This window comes from Pseudophryne corroboree, unplaced genomic scaffold, assembly GCF_028390025.1.
Source record: "Pseudophryne corroboree isolate aPseCor3 unplaced genomic scaffold, aPseCor3.hap2 scaffold_746, whole genome shotgun sequence".
NCBI lineage: Eukaryota > Metazoa > Chordata > Amphibia > Anura > Myobatrachidae > Pseudophryne > Pseudophryne corroboree.
Genome location: NW_026970326.1, coordinates 293,984 through 315,163, shown reverse-complemented (window position 1 = coordinate 315,163; position 21,180 = coordinate 293,984). Strand labels below are relative to the sequence as shown.

The following is a 21,180-nucleotide window of genomic DNA, read 5'->3' as shown; positions in this document are numbered from 1 at the left end:
ACTGATGTATACACTGTAGGGATCAGAGCTCTGGGACACAAGGGAATCTGAGGGTGTATCAGGATAGTCACACTGAGGGGAGACGTAGACTGATGTATACACTGTAGGGATCAGAGCTCTGGACACAAGGAATCTGAGGGTGTATCAGGATAGTGACACTGAGGGGAGACGTAGACTGATGTATACACTGTAGGGATCAGAGCTCTGGACACAAGGGAATCTGAGGGTGTATCAGGATAGTGACACTGAGAGGAGACGTAGACTGATGTATACACTGTAGGGATCAGAGCACCGGACACAAGGGAATCTGAGGGTGTATCAGGATAGTCACACTGAGGAGAGACGTAGACTGATGTATACACTGTAGGGATCAGAGCTCTGGACACAAGGGAATCTGAGGGTGTATCAGGATAGTGACACTGAGGGGTGACGTAGACTGATGTATACACTGTAGGGATCAGAGCTCTGGACACAAGGGAATCTGAGGGTGTATCAGGATAGTCACACTGAGGGGAGACGTAGACTGATGTATACACTGTAGGGATCAGAGCTCTGGACACAAGGGAATCTGAGGGTGTATCAGGATAGTGACACTGAGGGGAGACGTAGACTGATGTATACACTGTAGGGATCAGAGCTCTGGACACAAGGGAATCTGAGGGTGTATAGTCACACTGAGGGGAGACGTAGACTGATGTATACACTGTAGGGATCAGAGCTCTGGACACAAGGGAATCTGAGGGTGTATCAGGATAGTCCACACTGAGGGGAGACGTAGACTGATGTATACACTGTAGGGATCAGAGCTCTGGACACAAGGGAATCTGAGGGTGTATCAGGATAGTGACACTGAGGGGAGACGTAGACTGATGTATACACTGTAGGGATCAGAGCTCTGGACACAAGGGAATCTGAGGGTGTATAGTGACACTGAGGGGAGACGTAGACTGATGTATACACTGTAGGGATCAGAGCTCTGGACACAAGGGAATCTGAGAGTGTATCAGGATAGTGACACTGAGGGGAGACGTAGACTGATGTATACACTGTAGGGATCAGAGCTCTGGACACAAGGGAATCTGAGGGTGTATCAGGATAGTGACACTGAGGGGAGACGTAGACTGATGTATACACTGTAGGGATCAGAGCTCTGGACACAAGGGAATCTGAGGGTGTATCAGGATAGTGACACTGAGAGGAGACGTAGACTGATGTATACACTGTAGGGATCAGAGCTCTGGACACAAGGGAATCTGAGGGTGTATAGTGACACTGAGGGGAGACGTAGACTGATGTATACACTGTAGGGATCAGAGCTCTGGACACAAGGGAATCTGAGGGTGTATCAGGATAGTGACACTGAGGGGAGACGTAGACTGATGTATACACTGTAGGGATCAGAGCTCTGGACACAAGGGAATCTGAGGGTGTATCAGGATAGTGACACTGAGAGGAGACGTAGACTGATGTATACACTGTAGGGATCAGAGCTCTGGACACAAGGGAATCTGAGGGTGTATCAGGATAGTCACACTGAGGGGAGACGTAGGCTGATGTATACACTGTAGGCATCATGGATGAAAATGATAATTACCGATATATGAGACCTGGGAGATGGAGTAACTCTAACACTCTGTCGCAATGTAGAACCAGAAGAATCCTACGGCTTTGTCATTGTGTCACTCTCACTGGTCAGAGCTGGCACTTTGAGGCATCTCTGTACGAGGATCGGGAGCTTTGGGTTCAGGCCATCGAGAGCCAAATCTTAGCTAGTCTACAGGGGTGCGAGAGTACAAAAAATAAGGTAAAGTGACCCACGTTCCCTCTCCAGTGATGTCTCCCTCCCCATGTCCTGCTCATTGCCTCTCATTCCTCTCCTTCCTTTCCAGACTCGTCTCGGCAGTCAAAGTGATGCTCTCGCCATCCAGTCTATCCGGAGCGTGAGGGGGAACAGCATGTGTGCAGATTGTGACACCCCTAGTGAGTACTCATCTGTTCCCTTCCTCACCTCCCTCCATCATCCTCTCACACACCCCACCTCCCTCCATCATCCTCTCACACACCCCACCTCCCTCCATCATTCTCTCACACACCCCCACCTCCCTCCATCATCCTCTCACACACCCCACCTCCCTCCATCATCCTCTCACACATCCCACCTCCCTCCATCATCCTCTCACACCCTCACTCCCTCCATCATCCTCTCACACATCCCACCTCCCTCCATCATCCTCTCACACATCCCACCTCCCTCCATCATCCTCTCACACATCCCCCTCCCTCCATCATCCTCTCGCACATCCCGTCTCCATCATCCTCTCACACATCCCGCCTCCCTCCATCATCCTCTCACACACCCCACCTCCTTCCATCATGCTCTCACACATCCCACCTCCCTCCATCATCCTCTCACACCCTCACTCCCTCCATCATCCTCTCACACATCCCACCTCCCTCCATCATCCTCTCACACCCTCACTCCCTCCATCATCCTCTCACACATCCCACCTCCCTCCATCATCCTCTCACACATCCCACCTCCCTCCATCATCCTCTCACACATCCCACTCCCTCCATCATCCTCACACACATCCCGTCTCCATCATCCTCTCACACATCCCGCCTCCCTCCATCATCCTCTCACACACCCCACCTCCTTCCATCATCCTCTCACACATCCCACCTCCCTCCATCATCCTTTCACACATCCCACCTCCCTCCATCATCCTCTCACACATCCCACCTCCCTCCATCATCCTCTCACACATCCCGTCTCCCTCCATCATCCTCTCACACATCCCGTCTCCATCATCCTCTCACACATCCCACCTCCCTCCATCATCCTCTCACACATCCCACCTCCTTCCATCATCCTCTCACACATCCCACCTCCCTCCATCATCCTCTCACACATCCCACCTCCCTCCATCATCCTCTCACACATCCCGCCTCCATCATCCTCTCACACATCCCGCCTCCCTCCATCATCCTCTCACACACCCCACCTCCCTCCCTCATCCTCTCACACATCCCACCTCCCTCCATCATCCTATCACACATCCCACCTCCCTCCATCATCCTCTCACACATCCCGCCTCCCTCCATCATCCTCTCACACATCCCGTCTCCATCATCCTCTCACACATCCCGCCTCCATCATCCTCTCACAAACCCCACCTCCCTCCATCATCCTCTCACACATCCCACCTCCCTCCATCATCCTCTCACACATCCCACCTCCCTCCATCATCCTCTCACACATCCCGCCTCCCTCCATCATCCTCTCACATATCCCGCCTCCCTCCATCATCCTCTCACACATCCCCCCTCCCTCCATCATCCTCTCACACACCCCACCTCCCTCCATCATCCTCTCACACACCCCACCTCCTTCCATCATCCTCTCTCACATCCCACCTCCCTCCATCATCCTCTCACACATCCACCTCCCTCCATCATCCTCTCACACATCCCGCCTCCCTCCATCATCCTCTCACACATCCCACCTCCTTCCATCATCCTCTCACACATCCCACCTCCCTCCATCATCCTCTCACACATCCCACCTCCCTCCATCATCCTCTCACACATCCCACCTCCCTCCATCATCCTCTCACACATCCCGCCTCCCTCCATCATCCTCTCACATATCCCACCTCCCTCCATCATCCTCTCACACATCCCGTCTCCATCATCCTCTCACACATCCCGTCTCCATCATCCTCTCACACATCCCACCTCCTTCCATCATCCTCTCACACATCCCACCTCCCTCCATCATCCTCTCACACATCCCACCTCCTTCCATCATCCTCTCACACATCCCGTCTCCATCATCCTCTCACACATCCCGTCTCCATCATCCTCTCACACATCCCGCCTCCTTCCATCATCCTCTCACACATCCCCCTCCCTCCATCATCCTCTCACACATCCCACCTCCCTCCATCATCCTCTCACACACACCCCTCCATCATCCTCTCACACATCCCCCTCCCTCCATCATCCTCTCACACATCCCCCTCCCTCCATCATCCTCTCACACATCCCACCTCCCTCCATCATCCTCTCACACATCCCACCTCCCTCCATCGTCCTCTCACACATCCCCCTCCCTCCATCATCCTCTCACATATCCCACCTCCCTCCATCATCCTCTTACACATCTTACCTCCCTCCCTCCATCATCCTCTTACACATCTTACCTCCCTCCCTCCATCATCCTCTCACATCCCGCCTCCCTCCATCATCCTCTCACACATCCCGCCTCCCTCCATCATCCTCTCACACATCCCGCCTCCCTCCATCATCCTCTCACACATCCCGCCTCCCTCCATCATCCTCTCACACATCCCGCCTCCCTCCATCATCCTCTCACACATCCCGCCTCCCTCCATCATCCTCTCACATATCCCACCTCCCTCCATCATCCTCTCACATATCCCGTCTCCCTCCCTCCATCATCCTCTTACACATCCCGCCTCCCTCCATCATCCTCTCACACATCCCACCTCCCTCCATCATCCTCTCACACATCCCATCTCCCTCCATCATCCTCTCACACATCCCACCTCCCTCCATCATCCTCTCACACACACCCCTCCCTCCATCATCCTCTCACACATCCCGCCTCTCTCCATCATACTCTCACATATCCCACCTCCCTCCATCATCCTCTCACACATCCCGCCTCTCTCCATCATACTCTCACATATCCCACCTCCCTCCATCAGTCTCTCACACATCCCGCCTCCCTCCATCATCCTCTCACACATCCCGCCTCCCTCCATCATCCTCTCACACATCCCGCCTCCCTCCATCATCCTCTCACACATCCCACCTCCCTCCATCATCCTCTCACACATCCCGCCTCCCTCCATCATCCTCTCACACATCCCGTCTCCATCATCCTTTCACACATCCCGCCTCCCTTCATCATCCTCTCACATATCCCACCTCCCTCCATCATCCTCTCACATATCCCACCTCTCACACATCCCGCCTCCCTCCATCATCCTATCACACATCCCACCTCCCTCCCTCCATCATCCTCTCACACATCCCACCTCCCTCCCTCCATCATCCTCTCACATATCCCACCTCCCTCCATCATCCTCTCACATATCCCACCTCCCTCCATCATCCTCTCACATATCCCACCTCTCACATATCCCACCTCCCTCCATCATCCTCTCACATCCCGCCTCTCTCCATCATCCTCTCACACATCCCCCCTCCATCATCCTCTTACACATCCCGCCTCCCTCCATCATCCTCTCACACATCCCACCTCCCTCCATCATCCTCTCACACACACCCCTCCCCTCCATCATCCTCTCACACATCCCGCCTCTCTCCATCATACTCTCACACATCCCACCTCCCTCCATCATCCTCTCACATATCCCACCTCTCACATATCCCACCTCCCTCCATCATCCTCTCACATCCCGCCTCTCTCCATCATCCTCTCACACATCCCCCCTCCATCATCCTCTTACACATCCCGCCTCCCTCCATCATCCTCTCACACATCCCACCTCCCTCCATCATCCTCTCACACATCCCACCTCCCTCCATCATCCTCTCACACACCCCCCTCCCTCCATCATCCTCTCACACACCCCCCTCCCTCCATCATCCTCTCACACATCCCGCCTCTCTCCATCATACTCTCACATATCCCACCTCCCTCCATCAGTCTCTCACACATCCCACCTCCTTCCATCATCCTCACACATCCCGTCTCCCTCCATCATCCTCTCACACATCCCACCTCCCTCCATCATCCTCTCACACATCCCAACTCCCTCCATCATCCTCTCACACATCCCACCTCCCTCCATCATCCTCTCACACATCCCACCTCCCTCCATCATCCTCTCACACATCCCCCTCCCTCCATCATCCTCTCACACATCCCCCTCCCTCCTTCATCCTCTCACACATCCCACCTACCTCCATCATCCTCTCACACATCCCACCTCCCTCCATCATCCTCTCACACATCCACCTCCCTCCATCATCCTCTCACACATCCCCCTCCCTCCATCATCCTCTCACACATCCCACCTCCCTCCATCATCCTCTCACACATCCCCCCTCCATCATCCTCTTACACATCCCGCCTCCCTCCATCATCCTCTCACACATCCCACCTCCCTCCATCATCCTCTCACACATCCCACCTCCCTCCATCATCCTCTCACACACCCCCCTCCCTCCATCATCCTCTCACACATCCCGCCTCCCTCCATCATCCTCTCACACATCCCACCTCCCTCCATCATACTCTCACATATCCCACCTCCCTCCATCAGTCTCTCACACATCACACCTCCCTCCATCATCCTCTCAAACATCCCACCTCCCTCCATCATCCTCTCACACACCCCCCTCCCTCCATCATCCTCTCACACACCCCCCTCCCTCCATCATCCTCTCACACATCCCGCCTCTCTCCATCATACTCTCACATATCCCACCTCCCTCCATCAGTCTCTCACACATCCCACCTCCCTCCATCATCCTCTCACACATCCCGCCTCCCTCCATCATCCTCTTCACACATCCCGCCTCCCTCCATCATCCTCTCACACATCCCGCCTCCCTCCATCATCCTCTCACACATCCCGTCTCCATCATCCTTTCACACATCCCGCCTCCCTCCATCATCCTCTCACATATCCCACCTCCCTCCATCATCCTCTCACATATCCCACCTCTCACACATCCCGCCTCCCTCCATCATCCTATCACACATCCCACCTCCCTCCCTCCATCATCCTCTCACACATCCCACCTCCCTCCCTCCATCATCCTCTCACACATCCCACCTCCCTCCATCATCCTCTCACATATCCCACCTCCCTCCATCATCCTCTCACATCCCGCCTCTCTCCATCATCCTCTCACACATCCCCCCTCCATCATCCTCTTACACATCCCGCCTCCCTCCATCATCCTCTCACACATCCCACCTCCCTCCATCATCCTCTCACACATCCCACCTCCCTCCATCATCCTCTCACACACCCCCCCCTCCATCATCCTCTCACACATCCCGCCTCTCTCCATCATCCTCTCACACATCCCACCTCCCTCCATCATCCTCTCACATATCCCACCTCTCACATATCCCACCTCCCTCCATCATCCTCTCACATCCCGCCTCTCTCCATCATCCTCTCACACATCCCCCCTCCATCATCCTCTTACACATCCCGCCTACCTCCATCATCCTCTCACACATCCCACCTCCCTCCATCATCCTCTCACACATCCCACCTCCCTCCATCATCCTCTCACACACCCCCCTCCCTCCATCATCCTCTCACACATCCCGCCTCTCTCCATCATACTCTCACACATCCCACCTCCCTCCATCATCCTCTCACATATCCCACCTCTCACATATCCCACCTCCCTCCATCATCCTCTCACATCCCGCCTCTCTCCATCATCCACTCACACATCCCCCCTCCATCATCCTCTTACACATCCCGCCTCCCTCCATCATCCTCTCACACATCCCACCTCCCTCCATCATCCTCTCACACATCCCACCTCCCTCCATCATCCTCTCACACACCCCCCTCCCTCCATCATCCTCTCACACATCCCGCCTCTCTCCATCATACTCTCACATATCCCACCTCCCTCCATCAGTCTCTCACACATCCCACCTCCTTCCATCATCCTCACACATCCCGTCTCCCTCCATCATCCTCTCACACATCCCACCTCCCTCCATCATCTTCTCACACATCCCACCTCCCTCCATCATCCTCTCACACATCCCCCTCCCTCCATCATCCTCTCACACATCCCCCTCCCTCCTTCATCCTCTCACACATCCCACCTCCCTCCATCATCCTCTCACACATCCCGTCTCCATCATCCTTTCACACATCCCGCCTCCCTCCATCATCCTCTCACATATCCCACCTCCCTCCATCATCCTCTCACATATCCCACCTCTCACACATCCCGCCTCCCTCCATCATCCTCTCACACATCCCACCTCCCTCCCTCCATCATCCTCTCACAAATCCCACCTCCCTCCCTCCATCTTCCTCTCACATCCCGTCTCCCTCCATCATCCTCTCACACATCCCACCTCCCTCCATCATCCTCTCACACATCCCACCTCCCTCCATCATCCTCTCACACATCCCACCTCCCTCCCTCCATCATCCTCTCACACATCCCACCTCCCTCCCTCCATCATCCTCTAACACATCCCACCTCCCTCCCTCCATCATCCTCTCACATCCCGTCTCCCTCCATCATCCTCTCACACATCCCGTCACCATCATCCTTTCACACATCCCGCCTCTCTCCATCATCCTCTCACATATCCCACCTCCCTCCATCATCCTCTCACACATCCCACCTCCCTCCATCATCCTCTCACACATCCCACCTCCTTCCATCATCCTCTCACACATCCTGTCTCCCTCCATCATCCTCTCACACATCCCACCTCTCTCCATCATCCTCTCACACATCCCCCTCCCTCCATCTTCCTCTCACACATCCCACCTCCCTCCATCATCCTCTCACACATCCCCCTCCCTCCATCATCCTCTCACACATCCCACCTACCTCCATCATCCTCTCACACACCCCTCCCTCCATCATCCTCTCACACACCCCTCCCTCCATCATCCTCTCACACACCCCCCTCCATCATCCTCTCACACATCCCCCTCCCTCCATCATCCTCTCACACATCCCCCCTCTCTCCATCATCCTCTCACACATCCCGTCTCCCTCCATCATACTCTCACACATCCCCCTCCCTCCATCATCCTCTCACACATCCCCCTCCCTCCATCATCCTCTCACACATCCCCCCTCCATCATCCTCTCACATATCCCACCTCCCTCCATCATCCTCTCACATATCCCACCTCCCTCCATCATTCTCTCACACATCCCGCCTCCCTCCCTCATCCTCTCACACATCCCGCCTCCCTCCATCATCCTCTCACACATCCTACCTCTCTCCATCATCCTCTCACACATCCCGTCTCCCTCCATCATACTCTCACACATCCCCCTCCCTCCGTCATCCTCTCACACATCCCCCCTCCATCATCCTCTCACACATCCCCCTCCCTCCATCATCCTCTCACATATCCCACCTCCCTCCATCATTCTCTCACACATCCCGCCTCCCTCCATCATCCTCTCACACATCCCGCCTCCCTCCATCATCCTCTCACACATCCCCCCTCTCTCCATCATCCTCTCACACATCCCGTCTCCCTCCATCATCCTCTCACATATCCCACCTCCCTCCATCATTCTCTCACACATCCCGCCTCCCTCCATCATCCTCTCACACATCCCCCTCCCTCCATCATCCTCTCACACACCCCTCCCTCCATCATCCTCTCACACACACCCCTCCATCATCCTCTCACACACACCCCTCCATCATCCTCTCACACATCCCCCTCCCTCCATCATCCTCTCACACATCCCCCCTCTCTCCATCATCCTCTCACACATCCCGTCTCCCTCCATCATCCTCTCACACATCCCGTCTCCCTCCATCATACTCTCACACATCCCCCTCCCTCCATCATCCTCTCACACATCCCGCCTCCCTCCATCATCCTCTCACACATCCCGCCTCCCTCCATCATCCTCTCACACATCCCGTCTCCCTCCATCATCCTCTCACACATCCCGTCTCCCTCCATCATCCTCTCACACATCCCCCTCCATCATCCTCTCACACATCCCGCCTCCCTCCATCATCCTTTCACACATCCCCCTCCCTCCATCATCCTCACACACATCCCGCCTCCCTCCATCATCCTCTCACACATCCCGCCTCCCTCCATCATCCTCTCACACATCCCATTCCTTCCATCATCCTCTCACACATCCCCCTCCCTCCATCATCCTCTCACACATCCCCCTCCCTCCATCATCCTCTCACACATCCCACCTCCTTCCATCATCCTCTCACATATCCCACCTCCTTCCGTCATCCTCTCACATCCCACCTCCCTCCGTCATCCTCTCACACATCCCACCTCCCTCCATCATTCTCTCACACATCCCACCTCCCTCCATCATCCTCTCACACATCCCCTCCCTCCATCATCCTCTCACACATCCCACCTCCCTCCATCATCCTCTCACACATCCCGCCTCCCTCCATCATCCTCTCACACATCCCACCTCCCTCCATCATCCTCTCACACATCCCCCTCCCTCCATCATCCTCTCACACATCCCCCTCCCTCCATCATCCTCTCACACATCCCCCTCCCTCCATCATCCTCTCACACATCCCCCTCCCTCCATCATCCTCTCACACATCCCCCTCCCTCCATCATCCTCTCACACATCCCCCTCCCTCCATCATCCTCTCACACATCCCCCTCCCTCCATCATCCTCTCACACATCCCCCTCCCTCCATCATCCTCTCACACATCCCCCTCCCTCCATCATCCTCTCACACATCCCCCTCCCTCCATCATCCTCTCACACATCCCACCTCCCTCCATCATCCTCTCACACTTCCCACCTCCCTCCATCATCCTCTCACACATCCCACCTCCCTCCATCATCCTCTCACACATCCCACCTCCCTCCATCATCCTCTCACACATCCCGTCTCCCTCCATCATCCTCTCACACATCCCCCTCCCTCCATCATCCTCTCACACATCCCGCCTCCCTCCATCATCCTCTCACACATCCCCCTCCCTCCATCATCCTCACACACATCCCGCCTCCCTCCATCATCCTCTCACACATCCCGCCTCCCTCCATCATCCTCTCACACATCCCATTCCTTCCATCATCCTCTCACACATCCCCCTCCCTCCATCATCCTCTCACACATCCCGCCTCCCTCCATCATCCTCTCACACATCCCATTCCTTCCATCATCCTCTCACACATCCCCCTCCCTCCATCATCCTCTCACACATCCCCCTCCCTCCATCATCCTCTCACACATCCCACCTCCTTCCATCATCCTCTCACATATCCCACCTCCTTCCGTCATCCTCTCACATCCCACCTCCCTCCGTCATCCTCTCACACATCCCACCTCCCTCCGTCATTCTCTCACACATCCCACCTCCCTCCATCATCCTCTCACACATCCCCTCCCTCCATCATCCTCTCACACATCCCACCTCCCTCCATCATCCTCTCACACATCCCGCCTCCCTCCATCATCCTCTCACACATCCCACCTCCCTCCATCATCCTCTCACACATCCCCCTCCCTCCATCATCCTCTCACACATCCCCCTCCCTCCATCATCCTCTCACACATCCCCCTCCCTCCATCATCCTCTCACACATCCCCCTCCCTCCATCATCCTCTCACACATCCCCCTCCCTCCATCATCCTCTCACACATCCCCCTCCCTCCATCATCCTCTCACACATCCCCCTCCCTCCATCATCCTCTCACACATCCCCCTCCCTCCATCATCCTCTCACACATCCCCCTCCCTCCATCATCCTCTCACACATCCCACCTCCCTCCATCATCCTCTCACATTTCCCACCTCCCTCCATCATCCTCTCACACATCCCACCTCCCTCCATCATCCTCTCACACATCCCACCTCCCTCCATCATCCTCTCACACATCCCGTTTCCATCATCCTCTCACACATCCCGCCTCCCTCCATCATCCTCTCACACACCCCACCTCCCTCCATCATCCTCTCACACATCCCGCTCACGTGATTCGCCGTATACTGTTATATACGCTCTATAACTATAGCGCCATGTCCTTATACCTAGAAGTAAATGAAGATTGGAGATTTTAAAAGATATGATTACGTATCAGTGATAAACAGCACAGGATCTCTCTTGGAAGTGAAGAATATTCTCCAGGGTTGTTGTGCTGGGATAACCCTTCATGCCTTTAGGATGTTACTTATTAGCTGTCAGATCTATGCTGCACCCAGAACACAGGAAATGCCAAACTGCATACAAATACAAGGAGAGGAGCCGGGTCAGTATAGAAGACACGGATAAGGAAAGGAGCAGGGTCAGTATAGAAGACACGGATAAGGAGAGGAGCAGGGTCAGTATAGAAGACACGGATAAGGAGAGGAGCAGGGTCAGTATAGAAGACACGGATAAGGAGAGGAGCAGAGTCAGGATAGAAGACACAGATAAGGAGCGGAGCAGGGTCAGGATAGAAGACACAGATAAGGAGAGGAGCAGGGTCAGGATAGAAGACACAGATAAGGAGAGGAGCAGGGTCAGGATAGAAGACACAGATAAGGAGCAGGGTCAGGATAGAAGACACAGATAAGGAGAGGAGCAGGGTCAGGCTAGAAGACACAGATAAGGAGAGGAGCCGGGTCAGGATAGAAGACACAGATAAGGAGAGGAGCAGGGTCAGGATAGAAGACACAGATAAGGAGAGGAGCAGGGTCAGGATAGAAGACACAGATAAGGAGAGGAGCAGGGTCAGGATAGAAGACACAGATAAGGAGAGGAGCAGGGTCAGGATAGAAGACACAGATAAGGAGAGGAGCCGGGTCAGGATAGAAGACACCGATAAGGAGAGGAGCCGGGTCAGAATAGAAGACACAGATAAGGAGAGGAGCCGGGTCAGGATAGAAGACACAGATAAGGAGAGGAGCCGGGTCAGGATAGAAGACACCGATAAGGAGAGGAGCCGGGTCAGAATAGAAGACACAGATAAGGAGAGGAGCCGGGTCAGGATAGAAGACACAGATAAGGAGAGGAGCAGGGTCAGGATAGAAGACACAGATAAGGAGAGGAGCAGGGTCAGGATAGAAGACACAGATAAGGAGAGGAGCAGGGTCAGGATAGAAGACACAGATAAGGAGCCGGGTCAGGATAGAAGACACAGATAAGGAGTGGAGCAGGGTCAGTATAGAAGACACAGATAAGGAGAGGAGCCGGGTCAGAATAGAAGACACAGATAAGGAGAGGAGCAGGGTCAGGATAGAATGCACAGATAAGGAGAGGAGCAGGGTCAGGATAGAAGGCACAGATAAGGAGAGGAGCCGGGTCAGTATAGAAGACACAGATAAGGAGAGGAGCAGGGTCAGTATAAAAGACAGATAAGGAGAGGAGCAGGGTCAGGATAGAAGACGCAGATAAGGAGAGGAGCAGGGTCAGTATAGAAGACGCAGATAAGGAGAGGGGCAGGGTCAGTATAGAAGACATAGATAAGGTGAGTAGCAGGGTCAGTATAGAAGACATAGATAAGGTGAGTAGCAGGGTCAGGATAGAAGACACAGATAAGGTGAGGAGCAGGGTCAGTATAGAAGACACAGATAAGGAGAGGAGCAGGGTCAGTATAGAAGACATAGATAAGGTGAGGAGCAGGGTCAGGATATAAGACACAGATAAGGAGAGGAGCAGGGTCAGGATAGAAGACACAGATAAGGAGAGGAGCAGGGTCAGGATAGAAGACACAGATAAGGAGAGGAGCAGGGTCAGGATAGAAGACACAGATAAGGAGAGGAGCCGGGTCAGGATAGAAGACACAGATAAGGAGAGGAGCAGGATAGAAGACACAGATAAGGAGAAGAGCAGGGTCAGGATAGAAGACACAGATAAGGAGAGGAGCAGGGTCAGGATAGAAGACACAGATAAGGAGAGGAGCAGGGTCTGGATAGAAGACACAGATAAGGAGAAGAGCAGGGTCAGTATAGAATGCGCAGATAAGGAGAGGAGCAGGGTCAGGATAGAATGCACAGATAAGGAGAGGAGCAGGGTCAGGATAGAAGACACATAAGGAGAGGAGCAGGGTCAGGATAGAAGACACAGATAAGAAGAGGAGCAGGGTCAGGATAGAAGACACAGATAAGGAGAGGAGCAGGATAGAAGACACAGATAAGGTGAGGAGCAGGGTCAGGATAGAAGACACAGATAAGGAGAGGAGCAGGGTCAGGATAGAAGACGCAGATAAGGAGAGGAGCAGGATAGAAGACACAGATAAGGAGAGGAGCAGGGTCAGGATAGAAGACACAGATAAGGAGAGGAGCAGGGTCAGGATAGAAGACACAGATAAGGAGAGGAGCAGGGTCAGGATAGAAGACACAGATAAGGAGAGGAGCAGGGTCAGGATAGAAGACACAGATAAGGAGAGGAGCAGGGTCAGGATAGAAGACAGATAAGGTGAGTAGCAGGGTCAGGATAGAAGACACAGATAAGGAGAGGAGCAGGATAGAAGACGCAGATAAGGAGAGGAGCAGGGTCAGGATAGAAGACACAGATAAGGTGAGTAGCAGCTTCAGGACAGAAGACACAGATAAGGAGAGGAGCAGGGTCAGGATAGAAGACACAGATAAGGAGAGGAGCAGGATAGAAGTCGCAGATAAGGAGAGGAGCAGGGTCAGGATAGAAGACACAGATAAGGAGAGGAGCAGGATAGAAGACACAGATAAGGAGAGGAGCAGGGTCAGTATAGAAGACACAGATAAGGAGAGGAGCAGGGTCAGTATAGAAGACACAGATAAGGAGAGGAGCAGGGTCAGGATAGAATGCACAGATAAGGAGAGGAGCAGGGTCAGGATAGAAGACACAGATAAGGAGAGGAGCAGGGTCAGGATAGAAGACGCAGATAAGGAGAGGAGCAGGGTCAGTATAGAAGACGCAGATAAGGTGAGTAGCAAGGTCAGGATAGAAGACGCAGATAATGAGAGGAGCAGGGTCAGGATAGAAGACACAGATAAGGTGAGTAGCAGGGCCAGGATAGAAGACACAGATAAGGAGAGGAGCAGGGTCAGGATAGAAGACACAGATAAGGTGAGTAGCAGGGTCTGGATAGAAGACACAGATAAGGAGAAGAGCAGGGTCAGTATAGAATGCGCAGATAAGGAGAGGAGCAGGGTCAGGATAAAATGCACAGATAAGGAGAGGAGCAGGGTCAGGATAGAAGACACAGATAAGGAGAGGAGCAGGGTCAGGATAGAAGACACAGATAAGGAGAGGAGCAGGGTCAGGATAGAAGACACAGATAAGGAGAGGTGCCGGGTCAGGATAGAAGACACAGATAAGGAGAGGAGCCGGGTCAGAATAGAAGACACAGATAAGGAGAGGAGCAGGGTCAGGATAGAAGACACAGATAAGGAGAGGAGCAGGGTCAGGATAGAAGACACAGATAAGGAGAGGAGCAGGGTCAGAATAGAAGACACAGATAAGGTGAGGAGCAGGGTACTGTGGAGTCCTACATACTGTAGGAACCCACTGTGCCAGATACACACATGCCCCCACTGTGCCTGATACACACATGCCCCCACTGTGCCAGATACACACATGCCCCCACTGTGCCAGATACACATATGCCCCCACTGTGCCAGATACACACATGCCCCCACTGTGCCAGATGCACACATGCCCCCACAGTGCCAGATACACACATGCCCCCACTGTGCCAGATACACACATGCCCCCACTGTGCCAGATACACACATGCCCCCACTGTGCCAGATACACACATGCCCCCACTGTGCCTGATACACACATGCCCCCACTGTGCCAGATACACACATGCCCCCACAGTGCCAGATACACACATGCCCCCACAGTGCCAGATACACACATGCCCCCACAGTGCCAGATACACACATGCCCCCACTGTGCCTGATACACACATGCCCCCACAGTGCCAGATACACACATGCCCCCACAGTGCCAGATACACACATGCCCCCAATGTGCTCACCCTCGCTTCTGCCTGGGATCTACTGTCTGGCTGTGTGTGAGGGCAGGAGAGCGCAGCGCGCGCCTCTCCTGCTTTTCAGTCCGGTCTCTGGCGGTGGTGCCAGTATCTTAAAACAAGCGCCGGTTCATGAGCCAATCAGAGCTTGCGGACCCACAGCTCCTGATTGGCTCATGAACCGGCACCAGATTTAAGATACCTGCGCCGCCACCGTAGACCGGGCTGAGGAGCAGGAGAGGCGCACGCTGCGCTCTACTGCCCTCGCTGCATATAAGGCGGTCAGGCTGCAAAAGGACTCCTGCCCGACCCTGCCAGCGGGCCGGAAAAGGATACAGTAGGTGCCGCCGTGCGTTTGACACCCCTGCTGTACACCATTACACTAACCTGTCTGTCACAGGTCTACCAAGTCTCCTCACACTCTACAAATGTCCTACATTCCCCCCTCTCTGCCCCCGCTACTCTCACCAGTCTCTATGTTCTCCTGCACACTCTACACCATTACACTAACCTCCCTGTCACAGGTCTACCAAGCCTCCTCATACTCTACCAGTGTCCTACATTCCCACCTCTCTGTCCCAGCTACTCTCACCAGTCTCTATGTTCTCCTGCACACTCTACACCATTACACTAACCTCTATGTCACAGGTCTACCAAGCCTCCTCATACTCTACTAATGTCCTACATTCCCACCTCTCTGCCCCAGCTACTCTCACCAGTCTCTATGTTCTCCTGCACACTCTACACCATTACACTAACCTCCCTGTCACAGGTCTACCAAGCCTCCTCATACTCTCCTAATGTCCTACATTACCACCTCTCTGCCCTCGCTACTCTCACCAGTCTCTATGTTCTCCTGCACACTCTACACCATTACACTAACCTCTATGTCACAGGTCTACCAAGCCTCCTCATACTCTCCTAATGTCCTACATTCCCACCTCTCTGCCCTCGCTACTCTCACCAGTCTCTATGTTCTCCTGCACACTCTACACCATTACACTAACCTCTGTCACAGGTCTACCAAGCCTCATCATACTCTCCTAATGTCCTACATTCCCACCTCTCTGTCCCAGCTACTCTCACCAGTCTCTATGTTCTCCTGCACACTCTACACCATTACACTAACCTCTATGTCACAGGTCTACCAAGCCTCCTCATACTCTCCTAATGTCCTACATTCCCACCTCTCTGCCCTCGCTACTCTCACCAGTCTCTATGTTCTCCTGCACACTCTACACCATTACACTAACCTCTATGTCACAGGTCTACCAAGCCTCATCATACTCTCCTAATGTCCTACATTCCCACCTCTCTGTCCCAGCTACTCTCACCAGTCTCTATGTTCTCCTGCACACTCTACACCATTACACTAACCTCTATGTCACAGGTCTACCAAGCCTCCTCATACTCTCCTAATGTCCTACATTCCCACCTCTCTGTCCCAGCTACTCTCACCAGTCTCTATGTTCTCCTGCACATTGTACACCATTACACTAACCTCTATGTCACAGGTCTACCAAGCCTCCTCATACTCTCCTAATGTCCTACATTCCCCCCTCTCTGCCCTCGCTACTCTCACCAGTCTCTATGTTCTCCTGCACACTCTACACCATTACACTAACCTATCTGTCACAGGTCTACTAAGCCTCCTCATACTCTACTAATGTCCTACATTCCCACCTCTCTGCTCCTGCTACTCTCACCAGTCTCTATGTTCTCCTGCACACTCTACACCATTACACTAACCTCTCTGTCACAGGTCTACTAAGCCTCCTCATACTCTACTAATGTCCTACATTCCACCTCTCTGCCCCTGCTACTCTCACCAGTCTCTATGTTCTCCTGCACACTCTACACCATTTCACTAACCTCTCTGTCACAGGTCTACTAAGCCTCCTCATACTCTCCTATTGTCCTACATACCCCCCTCTCTGTCCCAGCTACTCTCACCAGTCTCTATGTTCTCCTGCACATTGTACACCATTACACTAACCTCTATGTCACAGGTCTACCAAGTCTCATCATACTCTCCTAATGTCCTACATTCCCCCCTCTCTGTCCCAGCTACTCTCACCAGTCTCTATGTTCTCCTGCACACTCTACACCATTACACTAACCTCTATGTCACAGGTCTACCAAGCCTCCTCATACTCTCCTAATGTCCTACATTCCCACCTCTCTGCCCTCGCTACTCTCACCAGTCTCTATGTTCTCCTGCACACTCTACACCATTACACTAACCTCTCTGTCACAGGTCTACCAAGCCTCCTCATACTTTCCTAATGTCCTACATTCCCCCCTCTCTGCCCTCGCTACTCTCACCAGTCTCTATGTTCTCCTGCACACTCTACACCATTACACTAACCTCTATGTCACAGGTCTACCAAGCCTCATCATACTCTCCTAATGTCCTACATCCCCACTTCTCTGTCCCAGCTACTCTCACCAGTCTCTATGTTCTCCTGCACACTCTACACCATTACACTAACCTCTCTGTCACAGGTCTTCCAAGCCTCATCATACTCTCCTAATGTCCTACATTACCACCTCTCTGTCCCAGCTACTCTCACCAGTCTCTATGTTCTCCTGCACACTCTACACCATTACACTAACCTCTCTGTCACAGGTCTACCAAGCCTCCTCATACTTTCCTAATGTCCTACATTCCCCCCTCTCTGCCCTCGCTACTCTCACCTGTCTCTATGTTCTCCTGCACACTCTACACCATTACACTAACCTCTATGTCATAGGTCTACCAAGCCTCCTCATACTCTCCTAATGTCCTACATTCCCACCTCTCTGCTCCTGCTACTCTCACCAGTCTCTATGTTCTCCTGCACACTCTACACCATTACACTAACCTCTATGTCACAGGTCTACCAAGCCTCATCATACTCTCCTAATGTCCTACATTCCCCACTCTCTGTCCCAGCTACTCTCACCAGTCTCTATGTTCTCCTGCACACTCTACACCATTACACTAACCTCTATGTCACAGGTCTACCAAGCCTCCTCATACTCTACTAATGTCCTACATTCCCCACTCTCTGCCCTCGCTACTCTCACCAGTCTCTATGTTCTCCTGCACACTCTACACCATTACACTAACCTCTATGTCACAGGTCTACCAAGCCTCCTCATACTCTACTAATGTCCTACATCCCCACCTCTCTGTCCCAGCTACTCTCACCAGTCTCTATGTTCTCATGCACACTCTAGTTTACACCATTACACTAACCTTTATGTCACAGGTCTACCAAGCCTCCTCACACTCTACTAATGTCCTACATTCCCCCCTCTCTGTCCCAGCTACTCTCACCAGTCTCTATGTTCTCCTGCACATTGTACACCATTACACTAACCTCTCTGTCACAGGTCTACCAAGCCTCCTCATACTCTACTAATGTCCTACATTACCACCTCTCTGTCCCAGCTACTCTCACCAGTCTCTATGTTCTCCTGCACACTCTACACCATTTCACTAACCTCTCTGTCACAGGTCTACTAAGCCTCCTCATACTCTACTAATGTCCTACATTCCCACCTCTCTGCTCCTGCTACTCTCACCAGTCTCTATGTTCTCCTGCACACTCTACACCATTACACTAACCTCTCTGTCACAGGTCTACTAAGCCTCCTCATACTCTACTAATGTCCTACATTCCCACCTCTCTGCTCCTGCTACTCTCACCAGTCTCTATGTTCTCCTGCACACTCTACACCATTACACTAACCTCTATGTCACAGGTCTACCAAGCCTCCTCATACTCTACTAATGTCCTACATTCCCACCTCTCTGTCCCAGCTACTCTCACCAGTCTCTATGTTCTCATGCACACTCTAGTTTACACCATTACACTAACCTCTCTGTCACAGGTCTACCAATCCACCTCACACTCTACTAATGTCCTACATTCCACCTCTCCCCCTGCTACTCTAACCAGTCTCTATGTTCTATTGGACACTCTACACCATTACACTAACCTCTCTGTCACAGGTCTACCAAGCCTCCTCATACTCTACCAGTGTCCTACATTCCCACCTCTCTGCTCCTGCTACTCTCACCAGTCTCTATGATCTCCAGCACATTGTACACCATTACACTAACCTCTCTGTCCCAGGTCTACCAAGCCTCATCATACTCTACTAATGTCCCACATTCCCACCTCTCTGCCCCCGCTATTTTCACCAGTCTCTATGTTCTCCTGCACATTGTACACCATTACACTAACCTCTATGTCACAGGTCTACCAAGCCTCATCATACTCTCCTAATGTCCTACATTCCCACCTCTCTGCCCTCGCTACTCTCACCAGTCTCTATGTTCTCCTGCACACTCTATACCATTACACTAACCTCTATGTCACAGGTCTACCAAGCCTCATCATACTCTCCTAATGTCCTACATTCCCACCTCTCTGTCCCAGCTACTCTCACCAGTCTCTATGTTCTCCTGCACATTGTACACCATTACACTAACCTCTATGTCACAGGTCTACCAAGCCTCCTCATACTCTCCTAATGTCCTACATTCCCACCTCTCTGCTCCTGCTACTCTCACCAGTCTCTATGTTCTCCTGCACACTCTACACCATTACACTAACCTCTCTGTCACAGGTCTACCAAGCCTCCTCATACTCTACCAGTGTCCTACATTCCCACCTCTCTGTCCCTGCTACTCTCACCAGTCTCTATGTTCTCCTGCACACTCTACACCATTACACTAACCTCTATGTCACAGGTCTACCAAGCCTCCTCATACTCTACTAATGTCCTACATTCCCCACTCTCTGCCCTCGCTACTCTCACCAGTCTCTGTTCTCCTGCACACTCTACACCATTACACTAACCTATCTGTCACAGGTCTACTAAGCCTCCTCATACTCTACTAATGTCCTACATTCCCACCTCTCTGCTCCTGCTACTCTCACCAGTCTCTATGTTCTCCTGCACACTCTACACCATTACACTAACCTCTATGTCACAGGTCTACCAAGCCTCCTCATACTCTACTAATGTCCTACATCCCCACCTCTCTGTCCCAGCTACTCTCACCAGTCTCTATGTTCTCATGCACACTCTAGTTTACACCATTACACTAACCTTTATGTCACAGGTCTACCAAGCCTCCTCACACTCTACTAATGTCCTACATTCCCCCCTCTCTGTCCCAGCTACTCTCACCAGTCTCTATGTTCTCCTGCACATTGTACACCATTACACTAACCTCTCTGTCACAGGTCTACCAAGCCTCCTCATACTCTACTAATGTCCTACATTACCACCTCTCTGTCCCAGCTACTCTCACCAGTCTCTATGTTCTCCTGCACACTCTACACCATTTCACTAACCTCTCTGTCACAGGTCTACTAAGCCTCCTCATACTCTACTAATGTCCTACATTCCCACCTCTCTGCTCCTGCTACTCTCACCAGTCTCTATGTTCTCCTGCACACTCTACACCATTACACTAACCTCT

General features: G+C 52.7%; 1 pseudogene; it reads left to right on the top strand.

Moving 5' to 3' along the window:
- Positions 1–1,647: 1,647 nt before the first annotated feature.
- The window catches only part of LOC135040589 (arf-GAP with GTPase, ANK repeat and PH domain-containing protein 3-like), an 81,378-nt pseudogene continuing 61,845 nt past the window's right edge, over positions 1,648–21,180 (top strand).